The sequence below is a fragment of the Odocoileus virginianus genome, chromosome 23 (genome assembly GCF_023699985.2).
Source record: "Odocoileus virginianus isolate 20LAN1187 ecotype Illinois chromosome 23, Ovbor_1.2, whole genome shotgun sequence".
In the NCBI taxonomy this organism is placed as follows: Eukaryota; Metazoa; Chordata; class Mammalia; order Artiodactyla; family Cervidae; genus Odocoileus; species Odocoileus virginianus.
The window spans coordinates 41,324,810-41,351,406 of record NC_069696.1 but is presented as its reverse complement, the minus strand read 5'-3'; the positions used below and the strand labels follow the sequence as shown (position 1 = coordinate 41,351,406).

The 26,597-nt window shown below is 40.2% G+C and overlaps 1 long non-coding RNA gene across 1 annotated transcript in view; it reads right to left on the bottom strand.

The window, feature by feature from the left end:
* Positions 1–2,611: 2,611 nt before the first annotated feature.
* The window catches only part of LOC139030636 (uncharacterized), a 50,007-nt gene continuing 26,021 nt past the window's right edge, over positions 2,612–26,597 (bottom strand). The window contains exons 2-3 of the long non-coding RNA XR_011483032.1: positions 19,188–19,504; positions 2,612–4,534 (exon numbers count right to left, since the gene is read on the bottom strand). This is a non-coding gene — a long non-coding RNA (uncharacterized lncRNA). The remainder of the gene's footprint in view (positions 4,535–19,187; positions 19,505–26,597) is intronic.

The following is a 26,597-nucleotide window of genomic DNA, read 5'->3' as shown; positions in this document are numbered from 1 at the left end:
GGAAGATCCCCTGGAGAAGGAAATAGCAACCCACTCCAGTATTCTTGCCTGGGAATCCCCATGGACAGAGGAGGCTGGTGGGCTACAGTCTGTGGGGTCACAAGGGTCACACGTGATTTAGTGACTAAACGACAATTGATACATTGCATCTCCTTAACAGCCTTGTCTGGGTGTTCTGTTCCTGATTTTATTCTCAATGTCTAGAACTTTACCAGGTACAAAAGAGGCAATCGATAAATATTTGTTGGATACATATTAACATGTCAGCTATCAATTGATCATTATTATTGTTATTGAGGAGAGATGACGGGTAATTTTACATCACATGCCTGAAGGAGTTTGGCATGGCAACAAACAGTAAGGTGTGCTGGGAAAGATGGTTTGGAGAAACTTCTCTGACTTATATCATCATAGGATGGCCCCAGGCATGGAATAGTTCTCTGGAGATGTCTGAAGGAAGAGCAGTGCATGTAGAGATGTGCACATAGTGGAGATGGTTGCCATAGAAGCCAGCACATCACCACACCATGAAAGCAGGAACCTGGGGAAGAAGAAATCTGTGTTAAGAACAAAGGCCTGGCTTCCTCTGCAGCTAGAGTTCCTCCCTGTGAGCTTAGGAGAGAGGCAGCCAGTCAGAGGAGAGAATAGGGAGTTAGTCTTAGAAAATGAGGAGGTCATCTCAGAAGTCCATGATGAAGAGTTTTAAGAAGGAGGTCATCAACAATGTCAGACACTGTGGAATTCTATTTTAGGACTCAGCTGGGCAAGGGAAAACTAATAGGTCCAATATAAGCAAATTATATGTCACAATAGGTCCAGTATAAACAAAGATACATGTTGAGTGAACTTGCTGAAGATCAGAGTCTGAGTGAACATCCAAGACTTGAAGTCTGGTGTCTGACTCCCAAGGTGTAATTTTATGCTATCCTTATGTTACCTCTGAATGCTTCCCTTTGAATCCCCCAAGCTTCATGTCACATGTCCCTTGAGCACACATGTGCTTATGCCCGTAATTCTTCCTGGCATGCCCATCTTCCTTTACCTTTGTTGGTCAAAAGTTTTACAATTGTTTAAAAGATCCAGTATTCTTCTATCATGATATTATATCTGATTCTTCCCAGCTATGTCATCCCATATTTTCTCTTCATTTTCTCATCTGTAATTCTCTTGTAACATTGATCTTATTGTGCCTTTTATTGATGACTAATTGTCTCATACTTTTCTGACTCATTTGGGGCTCTTTAGGGCAAGATGGTTCTCATTATCTTGGTGTCTCCTGTGACACTTATTTAGCACAGTGCTTTTGACATAGCACAGGATCAATAATATCCTTGAAGTTGAAACAAGACATAAAGGGTATATTTCTCCCCATCTATTAAAGACCCTATTGTCTACAGAGTCAAAGATTTCATAAAAATCTAAAGGAGAACCTAAAAATATTCTTGGGCAAAAAGAAAGGCATATGACAGAGTGGAAAAACCTAAATGCAGTACATCAACAGGGCACTAATTGGATAAACTTTGGTATGTCCACAGGGCTATAACAAGGAGTATGTTTATTAACGGCAATGTAGTGATATCAGAATGTATTCTGGGTAAAGCAAGTAAATCAAGAAAAGTGGAAAGAAGCATGTGTAATTTGAGAAAACAGGAGTAAGTTTATAAATTATATGAGCCACCCAGGAAGCCCATGCATATGTGTGTGTATGTGTGTGTGTGTGTACACACACACATATATATATGAATATTTAGAATAGTGGTGGAAAGATAACACAAATAAAAAGGTTACACATACCTCTAAGGACAGTGAGGAAACAAGATGAGGGACATAGTGGGTGAAGTGAAATATCTCTGAATATACCTTGCTTTATAGACTCAACTCTGGAACCAGAAAGGCATTTTACATAATTACAAAGCAAAATCAAATTTAGAAGATAGCAATCTCTAAAGATTGAAAGCAAAGTGAAAGAAGTGAATTTAGCTGTGTGTTCAATAACCAAATAGAGAAGAATTATTTTGAGTGACTTCCAAACACAATAATTTGACTACATCTCTAGTGGCATACATTCCATGGATAAAAATAGCTATAAAATACACTTAAACATCTGCAGTAATAATGTTGGTGTAGTGTTGCTATGGTTATTCTGAGACTTCTGTGTGTACATTGTGGGATAAATTAAATGAGTGCTTATATTGGTATCTTGAGAACTAAAATTATTAGTGTGTGTGTGTGTGTGTGTATGTGTGAGTGAGGGGGGTAGATATAAAGGCATCAGATTGAAGAGAATAAGTAAAAACTCCTTAGTCTTGAATTTGATTTGGAAGTTTGAGTATGACTCATAATGAATCCCCTCAAATGAAAAAGAAAATAAAAATCTTATTTCCTAGCTTAGCATACTGAAAAGTACTGGATTCAATGACCAGTCCTGTAGCAATGAGTGTCCCTAGTATCACAGGAAGTAAGGAAATAAGTAAGTGTTAGTCGCTCGTTTGTGCCCGACTCTTTGTGACCTCATAGACTGCAGCCCACCAGGCTCCTCTGTCCATGACATTTTCCAGGCAAGGATACTGGAGTGGGTTGCCATTTCCTTCTCCAGGGGATCTTCTCAAACCTGGATCTCCTGCACTGCAGGCAGATTCTTTACTGACTGAGCTACAAGGGAAGAAGAGTGGTCCCCAGTTCCACTTCCAAATAGAAGAAACCAGGGCATCTGTAGAAAGTCTGACTCCAGATCTTGGACAGACAAAATAATAAGACAAGCCTGGACCATCTTGGTAGAACCCATAAAGCTATTATAATTAATGAGACTATGTCCAGAAGACCTGAAAGTCACCTTTATGAGACATCTATTGGTGAAAAGAGAATAATAACTACAAAACATACTTAAATCTGTGTTTATAATAGTACTTAAGCCCAAACAAGATTTTTATTTCTGGCTGTAAGAGAATAACTGAGGTTAGTCTAACCTAGAGAATCAATGCAATAGAAAGAAAGCTTCAGACATCTGAACACGAGTTTTCTTGAATCTGCTGATGACTACTAAGTCACTAATGTGTGTGTGCAGTCACTCAGTTGTGTCCAACTCTTTGTGACTCCCTGGACTGTAGCCCGCCAGGCTCCACTGTCCATGAAATTTTCCAGGCAAGAATACTGAAGTGGATTGCCAGTCCCTATGCCAGGGGATCTTCCTGACCCAGGGATTGAACCTGCGTCTCTTACTTTCTCCTATGTTGGCAGGCAGATTCTTTACCACTAGCACCACCTGGGAGGACTCTAAATTACTAATACATTACACAAACGTATAGGGTGTAACTGCAAGGTTGGGCAAAGAATATCTAGGAAGCTGTAAGTTAAATCATTTCCAGACCCCATACAGGGCTGAAGACATTAGAGCTCTGATCAGCTTCAGTAGAGAGTCCTTGATGAATGATAGGTATTCAGTAGAGACCCAGTGGAGTCACGCTTTAGTAGTAAGGATAAACTGGTTACCATGCCCTGCTCCAGGGGATATTCCCAACCCAAGGATCAAACCCAGGTGTCCTGCAATGCAGGTGGATTCTTTACCATCTGAGCTACCAGGGAAGCCCAAGGATAAACTAGCCTGGATTAAGGTCTGCTGTAAACACAATCTAGCAAAGCTTCAAAAGAAATCTCAGAATGAATAGGTGATCATCCAGTAACTTAAGTGCTTGCTAAAGGAAAGTTTTTGGTTGACCATGATGGCTACTCCATTTCTTCTAAGGGATTCCTGCCCACAGTAGTAGATGTAATAGTCATCTGAGTTAAATTCACCCATACCAGTCCATTTTAGTTCTCTGATTCCTAGAATGTCAACGTTCACTCTTGCCATCTCCCGTTTGACCACTTCCAATTTGCCTTGATTCATGGACCTAACATTCCAGGTTCCTATGCAATATTGCTCCTATCACCAGTCCCATCCACAACTGGGTATTGTTTTTGCTTTGGCTCCATCGCTTCATTCTTTCTGGAGTTATTTCTCCACTGATCTCCAGTAGCATATTGGGCATCTACCGACCTGGGGAGTTCCTCTTTCAGTGTCCTATCATTTTGCCTTCTCATACTGTTCATGGGGTTCTCAAGGCAAGAATACTGAAGTGGTTTGCCATTCCCTTCTCCAGTGGACCACATTCTGTCAGACCTCTCCACCATGATCCATCCGTCTTGGGTGGCCCCACACAGCGTGGCTTAGTTTCATTGAGTTAGACAAGACTGTGGTCCTGGGATCAGATTGGCTTGTTTTCTGTGCTTATGGTTTTAGTGTGTCTGCCCTCTGATGCCCTCTCGCAACACCTACTGTCTTACTAGGGTTTCTCTTACCTTAGACGTGGGGTATCTCTTCACGGCTGCTCCAGCAAAGCGCAGCCACTGCTCCTTACCTTGGACGAGGTCACCCCTCCTGACCTTGAACGTGGAGTAGCTCCTCTCGGCCCTCCTGCACCCATGCAGCCGCCGCTCCTTGGACGTGGGGTAGGTCCTCTAGGCCACTGCCCCTGACCTCGGACGTGGGATAGCTCTAGAAAAGGCAGAGGAACCAGAGATCAAATTGCCAACATCCACTGGATCATCGAAAAAGCGAAAGAGTTCCAGAAAAATATCTATTTCTGCTTTATTGACTATGCCAAAGCCTTTGACTGTGTGGATCACAATAAACTGTGGAAAATTCTAAAAGAGTTGGGAATACCAGACCACCTGGCCTGCCTCTTGAGAAACCTGTATGCAGGTCAGGAAACAACAGTTAGAACTGGACATGGAACAACAGACTGGTTCCAAATAGGAAAAGGAGTACATCAAGGCTGTATATTGTCACCCTGCTTATTTAACTTATATGCAGAGTATATCATGAGAAATGCTGGGCTGGAAGAAGCACAAGCTGGAATCAAGATTGCCAGGAGAAATATCAATAACCTCAGATATGCAGGTGAAACCACCCTTATGGCAGAAAGTGAAGAGGAACTAAAGAGCCTCTCGATGAAAGTGAAAGAGGAGAGTGAAAAAGTTGGCTTAAAGCTCAACATTCAGAAAACTAAGATCATGACATCCAGTCCCATCACTTCATGGGAAATAGATGGGGAAACAGTGGCTGACTTTATTTTTTTGGGCTCCAAAATCACTGCCGATGGTTATTGCAGCCATGAAATTAAAAGACACTTACTCCTTGGAAGGAAAGTTATGACCAACCTAGATAGCATATTAAAAAGCAGAGACATTACTTTACCAACAAAGGTCCATCTAGTCAAGGCTATGGTTTTTCCAGTGGTCATGTATGGATGTGAGAGTTGGACTGTGAAGAAAGCTGAGCACAGAAGAATTGATGCTTTTGAACTGTGGTGTTGGTGAAGACTCTTGAGAGTCCCTTGGACTGCAAGGAGATCCAGCCAGTCCATCCTAAAGGAGATCAGTCCTGGGTGTTCACTGGAAGGACTGATGCTGAAGCTGAAACTCCAATACTTTGGTCACCTCATGCGAAGAGTTGGCTCATTGGAAAAGACCCTGATGCTGGGAGGGATTGGGGGCAGGAGGAGAAGGGAACAACAGAGGATGAGATGGTTGGATGGCCTCACCAACTTGATGGACATGGGTTTGGGTAAACTCTGGGAGTTGGTGATGGACAGGGAGGCCTGGCGTGCTATGATTAATGGGGTCGCAAAGAGTCAGACACAACTGAGTGACTGAACTGAACTGAACTGAAAGGAAAGTTTAATACTCTTTGAAGGAAAGTTGCAGGTATCTGTAGAGGTCCAAGAAGTAATCATATGTAGTTGATTCACTTCGTTGTATGGGAGAAACTTAACACAATATCATAAAGCAACCATATCCCCACCCCCAAAGTGGAAAAAGTAGGGATGTGGCACAGTTCTATCCACTACAGGCACTTTGAAGTGAAACCTTCTCTGGCTATCTCTATCTAAAACTGCAATCCTTTCCCCAACATCCTCTGTTACTCTTGTCTTCCTTGTTTCCTTAACACCTACTGTTATTAAACATATCACATATGTTGCTCACTTTAAAAAAGATTTCTGAGGGAGAATGTGATACATGTAGATGTGTGGCTGAGTCCCTTTGCGGTCCACCTGAAACTATTGCAACATTGTTAACCAGTTATAATTCAATACAAAATAAAAAAGTTAAAAAAAAATTCTGCCTTCTTCCACTGGAATATGAGCTCCATGAAGGCAGGGGATTTCATCTCTTTTGTCCACTGCTCTATCCCTCGTTTCACTAGGCATTCAATAAATCTCTGTCGGGTGAGCAAAAGAATGTTGTGGAAAGTAAGGTATTTTGGCACAAACCAGAGCTGAATGTCTCCAGACTTCTGGAGATTCATATTGACCTAAGGACAGCTGTTCCTCTATGAGAAACAGCTTTGGTATAAACCTCATACTCCCCAGAAAGTCATCTTATTCTATTCTCTTCCTCTAACTCAGCGTGTTTGCTTCCTAGCTATCTACCATTTTTATTCTCAATTTATCTTTCCCAAGATTTTTAATTATCATAGGGAATCCATAAGATCCATGTCATGAAAGTGACTGAGGCAAGGGGAGGAAAGGAATGTCTTTTCCTTTCTAATCAATATTAGTTATTAGCTCTCACCGCAAAAAGAAAAGCCCAATCTGATTCTTGCCTACCTTGATTTCCATTGTTGTTTTGTTCAGTCACTGAGTCGTGTGCAACTCTTTGCAGACTCCATGGACTGAAGCATACCAGGCTTCTCTGTCCTCCACTATCTCCCGGAGTTTGCTTAAACTCATGTCCATTGAGTCATGATGTTATCTACCATCTCAGCCTCAGCCACCCTCTTTCCCTTTTTCCTTCAGTCTTTCCCAGCATCAGGATATTTTCCAATGAGTCACCTCTTCCCATCAGGTGGCCAAAGTATTGGAACTTCAGCTTCATCATCAGTCCTTCCAAAGAATGTTCAGAATTGATTTCCTTTAGGATTGACTGGTTTGATCTCCTTGCAGTCCAAGGAACCCTCACTTGGAGAGAGTCTCAATTTCCACTGTTACCACCACACCAATTTATCCACACCAGTGCTTTTTACAAACCATTAGTGGGTGGAAAAACCAATTTACTTGAATGTGACTGGTTTCTTAAAAAAGTATACTGAAAAGATAGAAGAAATCCAAGTTGTGTCAGGAATTTTTTTTTTTTTTTAGGAAATTTTGTAAGTACTATTTTCAGAAACTTTTGGTTAAGTGTGTGTGTTTCTGGGTATGTCTGTCAACTATTGATGTAAAAAATATTCTGCATAGGCATTCATTCTGTCTTTAATGAAAGGAGAAATTTGTTAAGGAGGGATATTTAATGCACTCTGTTTCCTCTCTATTTCAATCTCTTCATTGTGCTTCTTGTCATTATAGCACAAGTCAGCACCTGACCTACCCATGAGTGTGCACAAGGGGCATCTGGGAGATCATTAAGAGGAGTTTCCCAGGCCCCACCCACCCTAGAGACATGTACTTGATATGCCTGGGTTGAGGTCAGCATCAGAATTTTGAGTTGGCTCCCTGGAGATTCTGATGTAGAGTCAAGGATCATATTTTACAAATATCCATAATGCAAGGACAGATTAAATCAATGCAGGTGTTGATTGATACCAACCAGCTATGCCTGACTTGTCCAGTGGACATTCTTACTGAGACCACAGTGGACTGGAGTGGACAAGCCTCATGTCTAAGGAGGAGAAGATTCCTTGCATTGAGGCAGCTTCCTCTTTTCATGGAATTACCTATTCACCTTTCCTCCATCTATGGGGAATTCACCTGTGCTGACTGACGAAGGACTCATTTCCAGATCTTGTCTCATGCAACAAAGTGTGACTTTGCCTTCAAAGACATTGTGCTGCTTGATTGTCCAGAGATCTGACAAAGGTCTTGTGAAAAGCAGAGCTCATAGAACACACAGTAGATCCTATCAAGAAGGTGAGATGTGAACACCTGGGGACTGTACTTGTCAGCCTCAGCCAGATTTGGAGGAGGTACAACAGGTGTTTTCTCTGCACAGGAAGGGAGATTCTAATAATAAAACATAGCTTTAATGCATAAAAAGTCATCTACCCAATTTTAGGCTTAGAACGTAGCAGGGCATGTGGCAGAGCCAGTGGTGATAATGGTTGAGGAATACTCCCAGATTCTTAAAAGAAAAGTGCTGCACAAATACCATATACTGACAACATTATGAATATACTGCATCTATTTCACTCTTTCCTAGTCTAATTAATCCCTGGAATTTCCCACATTTTGATTAACCATTACTTTATTTATAGATGCAGGCTTCCCTAGTGGCTTAGTGGTAAAGAATCCACCTGCCAGTGAAGGAGATATGGGTTCGATCCCTGGGTCTGGAAAATCCACTGGAGAAGAGCAGCCCACTCCAATGTTCTTGTCTGGGGAAATCTCATGGACAGAGGAGCCTGGGGGGTTCCAGTCCATGGCATCGCAGAAGAGTTGGACTGACTTAGTGATGAAACAGCAAACAATTTATAGATATGTACTATCAATCAAAGCATGAGGAAGTGAGGGGGATCTGGCATTGTCTAAGACTCATCTTGGACCTCAAATAATGGAAACACATAAAACTCACTATTAGTAAATGCCAGGCCTTATTGTCAGCAGGTAACACATATTGATTCATGTAATTCTCCCACAGCCCTAGAGGTGAATACTGTTACTATACCTATTTTAGGACTAAGAAAATTGAATGCAATGAATGGCTTACTCAAAGTCACAGAACTTGTAGTCACGAAGTTGAGACTTGAACTCACATAGTGTGACTCCAAAGTCTGTGAGGTTAACCACTATGCCACATTTTTTTTTTGGGGGGGGAGGGTAGAGTTTACAGTGTAGATAGGGAAGAGGTGAGACTTTTCTCCTTAATGAATAAAGGAGGAAACCTTGTTTTGAATGGATGAAGGGGAGTGGTAAGTACATGGTATAGTTGGAGCATCTTTAAAGTTTCCAAATTAGACTATGTGGGACTTCCCTGGTGGTCCAGTGGTTAAGATTTCAAGTTCCAGTACCGGGACTGTAGGTTCAATCCCTGGTTCTGGAGTTAAGATTCCACATGCCTCATGGCCATATAACTGAAACATAAAACAGAAGCAATATTTTAACAACTTCAATAAAGACTTTAAAAAATGCTCCACATCAAAAAAAAAAAAATCTTAAACAAAAAATTAGAATATGTATAATTTATTCCAGTGGTTTTATGGTATCATTTTGATAAAGTGGTTAATTGTGCATGCTAAGTCCCTTCATTCATGTCTGACTCATGGTGCACCCATGGACTGTAGCCTGCCAGGCTCCTCTGTCCATGGAATTCTCCAGGCAAGAATACTGGAGTGGGTTGCCACACCCTCCTCCAGGGGATCTTCCCTACTCAGGGATCAGACCGGTGTCTTTTACATTGCCTGCATTGGCAAGTGGGTTCTTTACCTCTAGCGCCACCTGGGAAGCCCCGGTTAATAGTAGATCACAGGTATTTAGAGGTGTGTCAGTTTTTGCTCACATTTCTGATAGGTGACTCTTCTACACAGTGGGACTCTGCGAATCTCAGCAGAGCTTGCTCATAGGTTTGCATTCACTTTGTATTGTTTGGCCTCAGCAGATTGGCTGGTTGTAGATGGCATCACTCAAACTTCTGGTGAGTTACTGGCAAGGAGCATGTCTGCCACAGGTCTCTCATCATCTAACAGGCTGCTGCTGCTGCCGCCAAGTCGCTTCAGCCATGTCCGACTGTGCGACCCCACAGACGGCAGCCCACCAGGCTCCTCCGTCCCCAGGATTCTCCAGGCAAGAACACTGGAGCAGGTTGCCATTTCCTTCTCCAATGCATGCATGCCTGCCAAATCACCTCAGCTGCGTCCGACTCCTTTTTCATGTGTCAGGATTGCCGAGGCTTGTTGGTGGCTCAGATAGTAAAGAATCCGCCAGCAATGCAGGAGACCCAAGTTTGATCCCTGGGTCAGGAAGATCCCCTGGAGAAGGAAGTGGCTAACCACTCTAGTATTCTTGCCTGAGAAATCCCATGGACAGAGAAGCCTGGCAGACTCCAGTCCATAGGGTTGCAAAAATTTGGTCATGATTGAGTAAGCACACATTTCAAGAGAAGCAAGAAAGTTAAAACATAGTGTACAAGCCTTTCTAAGAAGAATCTTTGGCTCCCTATACAATCTACCACAGCCTGCCCTCTGCAAAATCAATGACATTCCACCCACGTGCAAAACATACTTGTTCCATCTCTGAATCCTCTGAAATATCATCCAGTTATAGCAGTAGAATGTAAGTCTGGGATCTCCTGAACTTCTTTAAGCCCAGATATGATGAGGCTCTGTGACTGTGGTTCTTTGAATGTGGGTCTCTTTGATCTAGAGACCTTAGATTTTAGTTACAGCAGCTTCCAACTTTTAGGTGTCAATTCCTGTAGCAGTGAGCTGTTGTTGTATAATGTGTATAAAGGTATACACATTTATATAGTGTATGTATGTGTATAAAGGTATACACATATCACAGGTATAAAATGAAGAGAAGGAAAGAGGGAAGGACGTATTTAAAATCCTATCTGAAGGAAAGTGGCACTGTCAGAGATTTATCTCTTAGGAGAAGCAACCAGCTCCAAAAGAGTGAAGGCTTTGACGTCTCATCCCATACTAAGTGAAGTAAATCAGAAAGAGAAAGACAAATACTGTATGACATCACTTATATGTAGAATCTAAAATTTGGCACAAATAAACCTATCTACGAAACAGAAGCCGACTCACAGGCATAGAGAACAGCCTTGTGGTTGCTCAGAGGGAAGTGTGGGGAGAGGAATGGACTGGGAGTTTGGGGTTAGTTGGTGCAAACTGTTACATTTAGAATGCATAAACAACAGGGTCCCACTGTACATCACAGGGGACTATATACAGTTTCCTGAGATAATCCATAATGGAAAAGAATATTACAGAAGAAGATGCACATGTTTATAGCTGAGTCACTTTGCTCTACCGCAGAAATTAGTACAACATTTAAATCAACTATACTTCAATTAAAAAAATAGAAAAAAAGAAATCTTGTACCAGTGGCTTAACTGATGGTACAACTTACTGTCACTTGCTCTTAGAAGGTAAGAAACATAAAGCAATGAAACTGTGGTAACCAAATGTATGACACTGACCTTTGGACATTTGGACACACCGAGGGGTAAATGGCCTAGAGAGTCACCTTCTTTAATCGCACATACACAGAGCTGATTTCAGCGTACATAGGGTGATGGAGAGTGTGACCAGGCTGGGCTATCCAGCACGTTCTACTTGTGAAGGGCCAAAACGACAGGGACAGCAACAAAAAAAAAAAAAAAAAAGAAGAGTTCACATGTTTGCAGAGAAGGCAGGGAATGCAAACTCTTGCTATCCAGGGCTGAACTTAAAGCTGCATTTCCTTACCAAAGGGCTTACAGGTGGCTCAGTGATAAAGAACCTGCCTGCCAATGCAGGAGATACAGGATACACAGGTTCGATTCCTGGGTTGGGAAGGTGTCCTGGGAGGAGACATGGCAACCCACTCCAGTATTCTTGCCTAGAAAACCCTATGGACAGAGGAGCCTCGTAGGCTATAGTCCATAGGGTCCCAAAGAGTTGGACATAACTGAGTGACTGAGCAGGCTTCCCTGATACCTCAGTTGGTGAAGAATATGCCTGCAATGCAGGAGAATCTGGTTCAATTCCTGGGTTGGGAAGATCCTCTGGAGGAGGGGTAGGCTACCCACTCCAGTATTCTTGGGCTTCCCTTGTGGCTCAGCTGGTAAAGAATCTGCCTGCAATGCGGGAGACCTGGGTTCGATCCCTGGGTTGAGAAGATTCCCTGGAGAAGGGAAAAGCTACCCACTCCAGTATTCTGGACTGGAGAATTCCATGGACTATATTGCCGGGAACACACTTTCTTACTGATGCACAATCAGAAGTGGTGATATGTTGAAAGGGAAATCGAAGTCAGCACTCTCCTTCAAATATAATGGAAAGTTAATAGATGTTGCAGGGGGTGAAGGTGCTACTCTGGAAACCTACAAATCTATAAATCATTATAAACATTGTTTCTCTGGATAAAAGTGTTCTCTGTTCCAAACAAATAAATGACTTGGAAACTAACTTTTTAGGTACAACAGCAGCCTAATTTGGTGAATGTGTGTCCTAAAATGCTCTCCCAAGGAATAGGATATTAAATTGTTCCTCTCCTAAACAATGGAATGCCTAATTATTTCTCTTCCAAATAGTTCCATGCTCAATTGTTCCTCTCTCAAGCAATGGAACATTCAATCAGTCCTCTCCCAAACAATGGAGCATACTCAATAGTTCCTCTCCCAACAGTTGAATACTCAATTGTTCCTCTCCCAAGCACTGAACCACTCAATTATTCAGGTGAATGCAGTTGAAAAGCTTCCACTTCTAGCAGTATTAAGCAATGCTGTGACCAGAGCAATGGTTTGGCTCAGGCTTGCTTTGTTGGAATCAGGCAAGTTCATGGTTGTTATCATGATCCTTTGGGATCATTTTGAAACCTTCTGAATAAGAGATTTTCAATAACTTATTGGATCTTCACCTTCTGCCAACCAAGCAAAGTAGACAAGAATGGTCTTTCCATTGTGGATACCATTATTGATATGTCAAGTGTGTGCATGCATGCTAAGTTACTTCAGTCATGTCCAACTCTTTGGGACCCTGTGGACTATAACCTACCAGGCTCCTCTGTTCTTGGGATTCTCCAGGCAAGAATACTGGAGTGGGTTGCCATGCTCTCCTCCAGGGGATCTTCCTGACCCAGGGATCAAACCTGCGCCACCTGGATATGTCACAGCTGAGAGGAAGCTGAACAGAATACTTTAATATCTGATGTATATTCAGTGAATTCTGGCTGCAAAGCTGAGTGAGTACCATCCCTGTCCTCAGGAAGCTCACATTCTCGATTCTTTGTTGATGTACCTCCCTAGACATACATCAATAGAGAATCATCTGAGTGGTTCCCAACTGCTCTGGCGACTCAGAGTGGAGCTCCACTCTGCCTGGAGAGTTGGGAATGGCTGCCCAGAGGTGACAATTCATGTGGGCCTTGAAAAATGGGAAGTATTTTGAGAAAGGCAGAAGACTAGGAAGAATACATCTGGGCAGAGAGAAGAGCACAAGCATATTGTGCATGTACCCAGCAGAGGATGGTGCAAAGGTGTAGCTGGTATGTTTTAGATTTAGGACTCCTGGAGTAAGGTGATGAGACTTGAGGCCAAATTTGGAAGGATGTAGTGACATTCTCTGAGGTTTTGCTTCTGAAACCCTCCAACTACATGGAAGGCAAGAGAAGATGTGGTTGACAATAGAGAGCCCAGAATGAGTACAGTCTCAGAGATGTCCAACTAAGCCCTGATTACATGGGGCGTGGGGGCGAGTTCCCTGATATCTCTTTAACTGACAAAAAAGTGGAACATACACAGAAATGCCAACTTTGCCCATATTTGAGAGGAGCCAACTTTCTTGTCTGACTCCTGTTTCTTATTTGTAGTCTCCAGGTCTCTGTGGATTCTCAAAATTCTTCTGAAGACAGGATGTGAAACAGATGGGCCAAGAAATGTCCTTACTGCTGAGACCTTTGCTTTGTCTTGGACATATAGATGAAGTGTCTGGGGGATATAAACAGCACACAGACAGTCTCTTCCCCTGTAAATGAGGAAGTGTTAGAACACAGGATACAGACAAGCTTCCCTTAAGTGTGTACAATCATCATTTAGGGGGGAAGCTTATAAAATACTACACATCCTTTGTCAAAACTGGGAAAAATCAGAAACATGTCAAGACTCTTGATCACATTTCCATGCACAGATACTTGTTGCTCTTCAGTTGCGAAGTCATGTCCGACTCTTTATGACCCCATGGACTTCAGCACGCCAGGCTCCCCTGTCCTCCACTATCTCCTGGAGTTTGCTCCAATTCATGTCCATTGAGTTGGTGATGCTATCTAATCATCTCATCCTCTTCCATCCCCTTCTTTTGCCTTCAATCTTTCCCAGCATCAGGGTCTTTTCCAATGAGTCAACTCTTTGCATCAGATGGGCAAGCAGAGATATATGTAGATCTTAAAAAATATTTCAAGTAAAGCTGGAATTATACTGGTAATGCATAGTTTTGTATTCTGCATTTTAATTTTACCTTCTCTCATGAGTATTTTTATGTGCTAATGTACTTGGAAAATATGTGAGATCTGTATTTGTGAAACAAATATATTTATATCATGCTCAATGTGTGTGTCATTTTATATATATTAATGCTTTTATTTCTCACAGAGACTCTACGAGGTAAGTAACTTTCCTTCATTTTTTATTGTGGTAAAGTACACATAACATTTACCACTTTAACCATTTTTAAGCATATCATTCTGTAGCATGAAGTATATTCACAGGGCTGTGGAGCTATCCCCACCACCCATCTCTAGACTTTTTCGTCTTCCCAAACTGAAGCTGGACCTGGTAAATACTAACTCTCCATTTCCTTTCCTCGCTGCCCTTGGTTACCAACATTCTGCTTTCTGTTTTTATGATTTCAGCTATTCTAGGTGCCTCATTCAAGTGGAATCATACAGCATTTGTCCTTTTGTGATTGGTTTATTTCACTTAGCATAATGTCTTCAAGGTTAATCCACCATGTAGCATATGTCAAAAACTTCCTTCCTATTTGAGCCTGAATAGAATTATTTTGCATGTATATAGACCACATTTTGTTTATCAATGCATAGGCCAAATGGGCACTTGAATTGCTTCAATCCTCTGGCTATTGTGAGTAACATTGCTATGAGCATGGAGGCACAAATATCTTTTTGAGTCTCTGCCTTCAATTCTTTTGGAATATACCTGGAAGTGGGATTCCTGGGTCATACAGTCATTTTAGTTTTAAGATTTTGAGAAATCACCATAGTGCCATTTTATGTTATCCAGAGTTCTACAGAGAAATACAACCAAGAGGATATATGTACATTACATATATTTTCTCTATTTTTCTATCTATCTATCATCTATGGCAACAGATCTGTGAGAAGAAGTCAGCCCCCATGAGGATGGAGCTTGACAGGTCCCAAGATCAGCAGTCAGCAAGCTGGAGAACCATGAGAACTAATGCTTCAGTTGACTCTCAAGGCAGGAAAAACCCATTATCTCAGATCACAGGCAGTCAGGTAGGAGATTTTATCTCGAGAAGTTTTATCTGGAAAAGTGTCAGCCTTTTTTGTTTATTCATGCTTTCAATTGATTGGATGAGGCCCACATCAAGGGAGGAGAATTTACTTAAGTCAGTCTCAATTCCTCCCCAAAACACCCTCAAAGGAACACCTAGAATAATGTTTGACCAAATATCTGTGTACCCTGTGGCCCAGTCAAATTGACGCATAAAATTACCCATCATGCATCTGGAGGTAGGTAATATCGATGTTGTTGTTGTCTAGTCACTAAGTCATTGCCAGCTCTTTTGTGGCCTCATGAACTGCAGCCCACCAGGCTCCACTACCCATGGGATTTCCCAGGCAAGAATACTGGAGTGGCCGTGCCAATTGCTGGCTCCATAACTGTGGGCAAATCACTTAATACCTCTCTGCCTTCATTTCCCCATCTGTAAAATAGATACAGTAATATTACCTACGGCTTCCCCAGAGGCTCAGTGATAAAGAATCCACCTACAATGCAGGAGATGTGGGAAGTCATAGGTAATATTACTGTATCTTGGCCTCTCTTATTTATGTGTGTACATCTTTATCAGAATTAAGTTAAAAATAGAATTAAGAAGAGAAAGGAGCACAAACCTTTTTAAGGATCTTGATATAGACAATATTGCTACATTATCTTTAAAAATGGTTTTACCAATTAATCTTCCATCAGCTGGGGACACTTGAGTTCATGATGAGCCTCTCAACACTGAGCAGTTGATATTTAAATGCCTCATTGACAATTTGATAAGGCGATTTTAATTTTTATCCTTTAAATTGTTAGTGAAGTTTAACATTTTCTTCCCAGTTATTGGGCAAATGCAATGCTCCCACATGCCAATGACCTGATTTCCCTATTTTTCTAAATGACTTCTGAGATTTTTGCAGGGACATGCATGCAGTGACATCTTCGTCAGTAAATGACAAAGTGAAAATAAAAGGTAACTTTCAGCAATCAGCCTCCTCAGGATGAGCCCTGATGCTGGGGGCACCTTCATAATGATATCCTGTCACTTAATGGAGAGCGGGAGTGGTATTTAGTAGACAGGTATGTTAGTATAGGCAGTTGTGGTTTGGCCTTTTCTGGACCACTGCTCAAGTGTGGTGTACCACCTGAGAGCATGTTAGAAATGCAAATTACAATGAACGAGACTCTCTGAGGGGTGGGTCCCACTGGTAGTTCTGAGTTTTAACAAACTCTCCAAACACCACTCAGCAAAAAGAAACGACTGCACTCTGATAAATGTTATATCATGGATAAACTTCAAAAACATGATGCTTGGTGAAAGAATCCGGACACCAAAGACCATGCATTTTATGATTCCATTTATAGGCAATGTCCAGAAAAGGCAAAATTTATAAAGACAGAAAGTAGATTAGTGGTTGTCCGGGCTTGGGGGTGGTAACGGGAATTAATTGTTGGCGGGCTTGAGAGATCTTACTGGGAGAATGAAAAGGTTCTAAAACTGATTTATGGTGCCATTCAGTAAAGTTACTAAAAATCACTGAATTGTGCATGTGAAATAGGTGAATTTTATGATATGTAAAATATATCTCAATAAAGTTGTTTGAAAAAAGCAAGCTCTCCAGGTGATTTTGATGCTCATTACAATTTTAGATGTGCAGACTCAGACACACTGACGTAGCATTTCCCAAACCTGACTAAAGATAAGCATCTCTTGGAGTGCTGAGTGGAGACAGAAACAAAACAGATTTCTGGGCTCCCATGTAAACTTACTGAATTATAGTCTCCACTGGGTGGGTATGGAAGGGCACAGTGACTCTTGTTATTCATTGGGTATTGTTTGGGAAACACAGAAGAGAACTTAATTATTAGGGAAATCATGAATTATTAGAGAAGTACAAATCAAAACTGCAATGAGGTATCACCTCACAAGAGTCAGAATGGCAATCAAAAATTCTACAAATGATAAAAGTTAGAGAGGGTGTAGAGAAAGAGGAACCCTCCTATACTGTTGAGGGAATGTAAATTGGTGCAGACACTATGGAGAGCAGTATGGAGGTTCCTTAAAAAATGAAACATAGAGTTACCATATGATATAGCAATCCCACTCCTGAACTTCTGTCCAGAGAAAACCGTAATTTGAAAAGGTATATGGGATCACCCCAGTGTTCACTGCCGCACTATTTACAATAGCCAAGGCAGGGAGGCAACCTAAATGTCCTCAGACAGATGAAAGGATAAATAAGATGTGGTATATACATATATATATATATGAAGGAATATTATTCAGCCATGAAGAAGAATGAAACAATGCCATGTGCGGCAACATGGATGGACCTGGGATCATTATATTAAGTGAAATAAGTCAGAAAGAGAGAAATATCATATGATATCACTTATATGTGGAAGCTTTTAAAAATGATACAAATGAACTTATATATAAAGCAGAAATGGACCCACAAACATAGAAATCAAATTTATGGCTACCAAAGGAGAAAGAGGAAGGAGGGATAGATTAGGAGTTTGGGATTAACATATACACAGTACTATATATAAAACAGGTAGGTCAGTGGGGTAAAGACTGTCTGCCAGGCAGGAGACACTGGTTCAGTCCCTGGGTCAGGATGATCCCCTGGAGAAGGAAATGGCAACTCACTCCAGTATTCTTGCTGGGAAATCCCATGGACAGAGGAACTGGTTGGGCTACAGTGCACGGGTTCGCAAAAGAGTCAGACTTTGACTTAACAAATAAACAACAAGAATGTATAAAACAGATAAACAAGAAGGACCTACTGTACAGCACAGGGAACTATACTCGCTATTTTGTAATAACATATGATAGAAAAGATCTAAAAATTATATATGTATATAAATATATACACATGTATATGTATATATGAATCACTTTGCTATACACCTGAAACTAACAACATTGTAAATCAACTATACTTCAATAAAAAATAAATAAAATAAAAAGAAGAGAACTTCTCAACTTTGGCCAAATAATGTAACCTACGGGGCACTTAAGAAATACAGATGCCCATGGAAGTTCTAATTCAAACATTTGAGATATTAAGAGTTTTAAATGCTGCTCAGGTAATTCTAATAGGCAGGCAGGTTATAGACCACTGATAATGGTCATTACTTCCCAATTTTTCCAGCTCTTGGCGCTGCAAACTTAGGACAGACATGAGATTTATGGCTAACCTCATGGTCTAGATGGCTGTTTGAATTTCAGCCATCACATCCACGTTTTGAAGAGTGGAATGGAGGAAAATGAGATTAAGGATGGGTGTATCTTTTTACTTTCAAGGCAAGTTCCTGGAAATCCACTCTATACTCCTCTACCTCTTCATCGGACAGAATGAAGTCACATGACTATAACTTCCTACTAGGAAGGTTAGAAAATGCAGTTATTTAGGTGGGTACCTACACTGCTGCTGCTTCTAAGTCACTCCAGTCGTGTCCGACTCTGTGTGACCCCATCCCTGGGATCCTCCAGGCAAGAACACTGGAGTGGGTTGCCATTTCCTTCTCCAACGCATTAAAGTGAAAAGTGAAAGTGAAGTCGCTCAGTCATGTCTGACTCTTCGCAACCCCATGGACTGCAGCCTACCAGGCTCCTCCATCCATGGGATTTTCCAGGCAAGAGTACTGGAGTGGGGTGCCATTGCCTTCTCCAGGGTACCTACATGCTAAGCTACAAATCAGGGTTCTATTAGGGAAAAGAAGAGGATGGATACTTGGCCACAACTAACACACTCAGTGACACTAATGTGCTTGGCAGTTACTTTCACCGTATTCATCTCAGACAAGAAAACTGAGGTAGAGTTGCTAGACAAAATATAGGCTGCCCAGGTAAATTTGGATTTCAAATGAACAACATTTTCTTAGTACAACTATGTCTCTGATATTGCCTAGAACATACTTATGCTAAAATTATTCACTGTGTATCTGAAATCAAATTTATTTCCACTTCTGTGTTTTACCTGCTAAATCTAGCAGGTCTCAGTGGAGGTTTAAAGAGTCAGCATTCTCAAGACCACTTCTCAGTTAACGGAGATGGACACGAACCCAGATCTGTTTGTCTCCGGAAACCCGGTAATAATTCATCCACCTTTTGTGGATGTCCAGCATTCAGTCTTCTCTTTGTTCTGAGATCCTCCCTCTGAGATAGAGGTCACTAGCCACCTTCTATAAATGAGAAACTGAGGTTCTGAGTACGTGGGATGATTCTAGCGCCATCATTTACAAGCGAGTTGACTCTGGACAAACGATTTAATTCCTCATGTTGAACCTTCCTCACCTGAAAAAAAAATGGGCAAAATAATAATAGTTCTTATCTTACAAGATTGCAGTGAAGATTAAATTAGAAAGCAACTAAAGGATTTAACACAAGACTTGCCACTGAATTAAGCTTCAAAGAATATTTAGAAAATTGATTTGGTTTCTCATTGTCCTGTTGTTGTAGATGTTTAATTTGATCCAGATCGTCCCATTGTAAGCCCGTTGTAGTGCTGAAATAGCTATGGAGCTGCACAAATGATTATAGGTACTCTTAAGGTGAATGAGAATTCCATCACTGTTTAAATTGTTGGAGTGACGTTTAACTCCTCTCCCAAACCTAGATTCTTAGGACAATCTGTTATATCATTTAGCAGGTCTTTTCTAGTTTCTGTGTGCTACTGTATGCAGTAGCACTCCCTCTTCCTTTTCCCTTGATTCATTTTGCTAGACGTTTGTTGTATTTATTAGTCTTTTAAAATAGCAAGGTTTTTTTTGTTCACCTTTATAGTTGTTTTTTTCTATTTATTTAATTTCTGATATTTTCAATATTGTTTCATCCTCTATTTCTCAGTTTTTTACTGTAATTTCTTGAGCTTAATTTCAGTTTTAAAATTTTCAATGTTTTTCCTTCTGTGTAAAAATTCTTTAAAAAATTTTGTACATTGTCCCCTATGCACACACACACAGAGGTTTGCAGTAAAACATAAATGTAGTCATAAACCTGCTTTTCCTTCGTGTGAGTTTTCCCCCCACATCCTTGATCTTTTTATCTTGCTCTCACTGTATACTTACATTAATAAACTATGATGAATTCCTCCATATTTCTCTTGGTATCCATATAGTTCTGTGTTGTTGTTATTTAGTCTCTCAATCATGTCTGACTCTTTTGGGACCCCAAGGACTGTAACTCACTAGCCCCCCTTGTCCATGGGATTTCCCAGGCAAGAATACTGGAGTGGGTTGCCATTTTCTTCTCCAGGAGATCTTCCTGACCCAGGATGGAACCCACATCTCCGGCATTGGCAGGCAGATTCTTTACCACTGAGCTACCTGGAAAGCCCATAAGATTCTATGTAGATATTTTGGCTACCCATTCCAGTATGCTTGCTGGGAAAATCCCATGGATAGAGGAGCCCGAAAGACTGCAGTCCACAGGATAGCGAAGAGTCAGACATGGCTGAGTGAGTGAGCACACATAATGCACACACATCGAATGTTTGATAGTACTGTTCGACTTACACAGATGGAGTCACAGTATGTGATCTTTCAGGCATCTTACTCTTCTCACTCAACAGTTCCTTCTAGAAATGTTTCCAAGTCCTCAGATAGTTTTAATTGATTTTCTGTAAATGGACTACATACTGTTCCATGTAAACGTTCCATAGTTTACTCAATCTTAATCTATTAATGGACATTCACTTGATTTCCAGCGCATTCTACTTAGAAAAATACTGAAATAAACACCCCAGAATTCATGCCTTTATGTACTTATTCTTTGATTTCCATAGGTATATACTCTGAATTGAAATGGTTCATTGAAGGGAATATGTATTATTAATTTTAATAGATGTTGGAAAATTTGCTTTCTACAAATGCTGTGGCCTTCACATTTCCACCAGCAATATGTGAAAGCACTTCTAAGTGTATCCCCATTGGCAACACTATATTAATTTGATTTTAGGAGCTTTATAGTATAGCCTGATAATTAGTATTCTTTTTTTGTGACTATTCATGAGCATTTATTCTTTCATATGGTATTGAAATGTGTATAGAGATGGCAAACTTATTAATGTAATAGAATGGAGAATCCAGACATTGATCCCAAAATATTTGTGATAAAGAAAGATTATTTAAAATCTTTTGGGTTTGATTAGACACCTTGAAGAAAATAAAAAATAGATTACCATAACAGATGGTCTTAGTCTCCTCTGGCTGTCATAACAAAATATCATAGACTGGTGGCTGAAATAACAGAAATACATTTCTCACAGTTCTGGAGGCTACAAAGTCCAATATCAAGTTCTTGGTAGTGTTCGGTTTGCGGTGGGGACTCTTTCTGACTTGAAGACAGTTATTTTCTCACTGTATCCTCACGTGATGAAGAGAGAGTGATCTGTCTCTCACGTCTCTTCTTACAAAGGTATGAATTCTATAGTGTCAAGAGTCCCACTCTAACGACCTCATCTAACCTCCGTTTAGGCCATATTTTCAAATATAGTCATTAGGGGTTAGGGCTTCAATGTATAAATTTTGAGTGGACAGAATTCAACCCATAGAACACACAATGTACAAAAAATTCTATGTGGGTTGAAATATATACATAAGGAAAATGAATAAATATCTTACAATGTATCCAGGGAATAACATGTACAATCTGGGACCTTGACAACTGGCTAACCATAGTTAGAGACCCAGAAGCTTTAAAAGCAGAATATTTGTCTATATAAAAAAACTTAAACTCTGTATGATGAAAGATGCCATAAACAAAATCAATGGACAGAATCAATAAATAATATATCTGAAAAAATTTAATATTGCTGAAAGATCAAGACATGGTATCTGTAAACTAAAAATGTGCTTACAGCTTGACAAGAAAAAGATAATGTAACAGTAAAATGATTTGAAAGGGCAATTCAATATTTCTCTTTTTTACATACACTGAAAACTCAGTAAGTGTTTGCAATGTGTATACAACTGTGTAGCTGCCATACTAGTCAAAATATAGAATACCACCAACACCTCTGAAGATTTCCTCCTGTCCTCTCCTGGTCAATAGCACCACCCCAGAGATAACTTCTGCTCTGATTTCTACCACCATAGATAAATTGGGTCTGTTCAGGTGTGTCTAACAAGATCATATAGTATGTGCTTACAACCATCAGGGTCCGGTCAGAAGATGGAAGCTACTGGCTTCACTCGCGCTGACACCTGTGAGATGAATTCATGTTGCTCTACGTTTGAGGGCTTTGTTATTTGTCGCTGTGCAGTATTTGATACCTGATATACAAAATTTATCACTTTTTCTGTTGTTGGACATTTTGACCATTTCTAGGATTTGACTGTGATGAATAAATGGATATAAAATTCTGTACATGCCTCTGTACATATGTACTCATTTCTCCTGTACACACACTTAGGAATGCTTTTGCAGTTTTTAATAGTATGTTCACAAGACAGGTTGACATGCAGTTTTTTAAAATGTCTCCTGTAATGTTTATTCTTCAGTGCATTACTCGAACAAATAAAAATAGCCACTGAATTAGATTTACTAATATTTTGATTTGACTTGTTTCTTCTCTATTCAGGAAGGATCTTAATCTCAATTTTTTGTTTCTTACAATGTTCTTGTCAGGTTTTAGGACAAGATTATTCTGAACTGTGATAGAAGTTAGCAAGTGTTCATTGTTTTTCTGTTCTCTGGAAGAGTTTCAAAAAGATTTGTATTATTTGATCCTCTGATGTCTGATAGTGAAGGCTTGTAGTTACAGGATTGTCCACACTTTTGATTTCTCCTAGTAAAAGTTTTAATAATTATGCTTTTCATGAAATTTGTTCATTGAATGCAATTAATAAATATATTAGAATAAAATTTTTCATAATATTCTCATCCTTTAAATGTCAGCAAATTCTATAATAATGTAACTTTTTATTCCTGATACTCATAATTTGTGTTTGCCCTTTTATTTATTTGTTTGTCTCACTATTGTTTTATTTTATTGATCTTTTCAAGAATCAACTTTTGGCTGTCTTAATTTCTCTATTTTATGTCTATATTCTCATGATTTCTTCTGCTTCTATTTTGTTTTTGTTAACATTTGAGGGACTTACTTTGGTGATTTTTTTCAAGTTTATTGAGTTATTTTTTCAAGCTTAGATAATTGATTTTTAACTTTTCAATTTTTCCTAATATATGCACATAAATATATACAAAAAAAGCAAAATGGCTGTCTGAGGAGGCCTTACAATAGCTGTGAAAAGGGAAGTGAAAAGCAAAGGAGAATAGGGAAGATATTCCCATTTGAATGCAGAGTTCCAAAGAATAGCCAGGAGAGATAAGAAAGCTTTCCTCAGTGGTCAGTGCAAAGAAATAGAGGAAAACAACAGAATGGGAAAGACTAGAGATCTCTTCAAGAAAATTAGAGATACCAAGGGAACATTTCATGCAAAGATGGGCTCAATAAAGGACAGAAATGGTAGGGACCTAACAGGAGCAGAAGATACTAAGAAGAGGTAGCAAGAATACACAGAACTGTACAAAAAAGATCTTCATGACCCAGATAATCATGAGGGTGTGATCACTCACCTAGAGCCAGACATCCTGGAATGTAAAGTCAAGTGGGCCTTAGGAAGCATCACTAGAAACAAATCTAGTGGAGGTGATGAAATTCCAGTTGAGCTATTTCAAATTCTGAAAGATGGTGCTGTGAAAGTGCTGCACTCAATATGCCAGCAAATTTGGAAAACTCGGCAGTGGCCACAGGACTGAAAAGATCAGTTTTTATTCCAATCCCAAAGAAAGGCAATGCCAAAGAATGCTTGAACTACTGCACAATTGCACTCATCTCACACGCTAGTAAAGTAGTGCTTAAGATTCTCCAAGCCAGGCTTCAGCAATACGTGAACTGTTAACTTCCAGACGTTCAAGCTGGTTTTAGAAAAGGCAGAGGAACCAGAGATCAAATTGCCAACATCTGCTGGATCATTGAAAAAGCAAGAGAGTTCCAGAAAAACATCTGTTTCTGCTTTACTGACTATGCCAAAGCCTTTGACTGTGTGGATCACAATAATCTGTGGAAAATTCTTAAAGAGATGGAAATACCAGACCAACTGACCTGCCTCTTGAGAAACCTGTATGCAGGTCAGGAAGCAACAGTTAGAATTGGACATGGAACAACAGACTGATTCCAAATAGGAAAAGGAGTATGTCAAGACTGTATATTGTCACCCTGCTTATTTAACTTACACGCAGAGTAAGAAATGAGAAACATGAGAAACGCTGGGCTGGAGGAAGCACAAGCTGGAACCAAGATTGCCAGGAGAAATATCAATAACCTCAGATATGCAGACAACACCACCCTTATGGCTGAAAGTGAAGAAGAGCTAAAGGGCCTCTTGATGTAAGTGAAAGAGGAGAGTGAAAAAGTTGGCTTAAAGCTCAACATTCAGAGAAATAAGATCATGGCATCCGGTCCCATCACTTCATGGCAAATACATGGGGAAACAGTGGAAACAGTGTCAGACTTTACTTTTCTGGGCTCCAAAATCACTGCAGGTGGTGATTGCAGCCATGAAATTAAAAGACACTTGCTCCTTGGAAGGAAAGTTATGATCAACCTAGACAGCATATTAAAAAGCAGAGATATCACTTTGTCAACAAAGGTCTGTCTAGTCAAGGCTATGGTTTTTTCCACTGGTTATGTATGGATGTGAGAGTTGGACTGTAAAGAGGGCTGAGCGCAACTGTGGTGTTGGAGAGGACTCTTGAGAGCCCCTTGAACTGCAAGGAGATCCAACCTGTCCATCCTAGGGGAGATCAGTCCTGGGTGTTCATTGGAAGGACTGATGTTGAAGATGAAACTCCAATACTTTGGCCACCTGATGTGAAGAGCTGACTCATTTGAAAAGACCCTGATTCTGGGAAAGATTGAAGGCAGGAGGAGAAGGGGATGACAGAGGATGAGATGGTTGGATGGCATCCCCGACTCGATGGACATGGGTTTGGGTGGACTCCGGGAGTTGGTATTGGACAGGGAGGCCTGGCGTGCTGCGGTTCATGGGGTCACAAAGAGTCAGAAACAACTGAGCGACTGAACTGAACTGAACTGAAATGTATACTTTCATCCCAGGTCCTACTTTAGCTTCATTTAACAAATTTAGGCATTAGTATTTGAGATATTCAATATTCAGATAAAAATGTCTTCTAAATTCCATTTAGATTTCCATTTTGCAGGTGGGTTATTTAGAGCTATGTTAACTAAGTTTCAATCACTTGGAAATTTTCTAGTTATCTTTCTGTTATTGAATTTTAATTTAATTTCACATTCATCAGTGTACACATTGCATTATTTTCTTCTTCGGAGTTCTTTTTTAATCATTGTTTATATTTCTTCCTTTTTAATGATTCTATTTGTTTCTGGCTGCTGGGTCTTCACTGGTGCTTGGGCTTTTCTCTGGTTGCAGATAGCAGGGGCTACTCTCTAGCTGTGGTGCATGGGCTTCTCATTGTGCTGGCTTCTCTTGTTGTGGAGCACGGGCTCTAGGGAGCACGAGCTTCAGTGGTTGCCTCATGGCCTCAGTAGCTGTGGCTCCCGGGCCCTAGAGCACAGGCTCAGTAATTGTGGCACATGGGCTTAGTTGCTCCTCAGCATGTGGGATCCTCCCGGATCAGGGATCAAACTCGAGTCTCCTGCATTGATTGGCAGGCAGATTCTTTACCACTGAGCCACCAGCAAAGCCCTGGAATTCTTTTAAGACATGATTTGTAGCCTGCAGTACAGTCTGTTTTGATAAATGTTATATGTTTCTTGCAACAAATATGGATTCTGCACTGTTGAATGCATCCTATTTGGTCAGATTGGTCAGATTTGGTCATATTATCCCAATCTTCTAGACTCACTATTTTTTTCTGATTGTTTTCTGATAAACTCAGATACATGTATTAAAATTTCTAACCCTTATAGCTTTGTCTATTTCTCCTATTGGCTCTACTTAAAGTTTGTATATAGTAGAGGTTTATTACTAAGTACTTTTAACTTGAGGAGAGCTACATGTTCCAATAGAATTGGCTCTTTTATTATTGTTTTATGTGTTTCTCTTTTTCTCCCCTTATAACCCTTCTTTTAATGTTACCTTTCTCTGATGTTAATAGCCACACCTTCTTTCTTTTGCTTAGTGTTTAAATGTCGTTGATGCGTATTTTTCATCCTTTTACTTTCAAAAGTAAAGTCCCTTAGATTTGAAATATATTTCTTGTAATTAACACACATACTGGTCTTGTTTTTTCTTACTTCATTGGAAATATTTTAATTGAAGTATTTATTCTAATTCAAGGCAGCTACTTATAAAATTGAGGCTAAGGTTATCAAATTTACCAGGTTGGTATTTTTTCTGTG